A 1,777-nucleotide genomic window follows, 5' to 3' on the forward strand; every position below is an offset into this window, starting at 1 on the left:
AGGTACTATGCCAAGGTCCAAGGATTTGTGAGGCTTGCTGCTTCTTGTCCTATAGCAGACATATTTACAGTTCACTCAAATTCAGTGCTCCTCATTACAGTGCCCTTCCCCATGAGAGGATTGTACATCTCCACCCTATGAACTTGGGCACAACAGTGTGATTTGCTTTGGCCGGTGAAATGTGCGAGACAGAAATATGTTTCATTCTGGGCAAAGCAAAGAGCTAGTGTGTGGTTTACCCAGATAGTGGCAGCTCTGTCAGAGGGGTCCTGAAGTGAAGATGATGCAGAACTGAACCACAGCAGACCCACGTGGGCATATAGCCAAATGAGAAATAAACCTTCATTATTATAAACCAGTTCTGTTTGGGGTGTTTGTTTCTAAATATAGTCTAGCTATCCTAACTCCTCAGGTGGGATTAATCGAGGGCACTTAATGATACTAAGCTCAAAAAAGACACTTTTTTTGAGTGTCTGCATGCTCAGATGTTTCATTTGCCAAACTGGGTTCCACAGAGGACTAATGTGGTTCCAGGCATGAGCAGGATTCAGAGTGGAAACATTGATATTAGTGAATTTCTTTCTTCTTAAATATCTAAGAAAGTGTTCGCTTCGGCAGCACATATACTAAAATTGGAACGATACAGAGAAGGTTAGCATGGCCCCTGTGCAAGGATGACATGCACATTCGTGAAGTGTTCCATATTTTAAAAATATATATATATCCAAGAAAAATACTGTTTATAGTTATTCTTAGTCTCATGGAATACTTTATCATTAATAAATGGTATGGTATTACTGAGAACATTGCTATAGCAGAATAATATAGAGAATTATCAGTTGGTGCTCTTTATACCTCCCTCCTTCCACTCCAAAGTTGTGTACTAAAATCAAATTCCTTTATTTGGACCTTTCACTTCCTCCTTCCCTCAATCCAGGCAACCAGACATGAGTCACCCTCTCCTCTGGGTGGATAGGAGCACGGAAGATAAGAAAATACAGGTGGCATATTTGAGTCTCAAACTGGCATAGGTGGAAGGTAGAAAATTGTAAAAGTAGTTAAAGGCAGAATAGATCAAAAGAACCTATGAGATGGGGAGGTGTATATGGGAAAGGATTGGGAGGAACCACTTGAAAGGGGTGCAGCATATGAGTGAGAAATTATAAACTCCCCCCCAAATCAGCACAATGCATCACCAGTCCCAGAAAAGGCCCCCTAAAAGTCAAGTACGGGACTTCTGTACTTCCTGTTGTGGTCCAGAGAGTACTGCCAAAAGACACTCACCAGCAAAATGCTCGTCAGTCATCCAGCATGAGTGACAGGCATCTGTGCTCTGAGATTTTGTTCAGAGGCCCCCTCTGACTCACAATGAGTGGATAACCTTCAGGATACCCAAGATCCCCCTGGAACACAGGTTAGGGCATGGGCACCTAGTAGAGGCTGATGGCTTAAGGGAAAGCTCCTGCCTGGACCAAGCTGGGACCAAAAAAGACCAGCTGGAAATCTCCCAGCATGTCCCTGTTTCCCAGGGAGTCAGATTCTACCTGATGCACAGAGACAGGGTGTTTAATCTGGTCTTTGCTACTCGGGCTGCACTTACCCAAGTCCATGTCATGTATTTTGTCTTAAAAATTATTTTTTGTCTTAAAATTTTTAATTTGAATGAAGAAAATTGAAACAATATTTTCACACAAAAACTTGTCCATGAATTCTCATAGCAGCATTATCCCTGATAGCTCAAAAGAGGAAACAACCCAAAAGTCTATTAACTGATAAA

General features: G+C 41.9%; 1 non-coding gene across 1 annotated transcript; it reads left to right on the forward strand.

The window, feature by feature from the left end:
• The first annotated feature begins 602 nt into the window (after nt 1-602).
• On the forward strand, nt 603-709 carry LOC134391483 (U6 spliceosomal RNA). Its single transcript, XR_010024999.1, has one exon. It is a non-coding gene; the product is annotated as a U6 spliceosomal RNA (small nuclear RNA).
• Nucleotides 710-1,777: the final 1,068 nt, after the last annotated feature.

The sequence above is a fragment of the Cynocephalus volans genome, chromosome 11 (assembly GCF_027409185.1).
Source record: "Cynocephalus volans isolate mCynVol1 chromosome 11, mCynVol1.pri, whole genome shotgun sequence".
Lineage (NCBI taxonomy): Eukaryota > Metazoa > Chordata > Mammalia > Dermoptera > Cynocephalidae > Cynocephalus > Cynocephalus volans.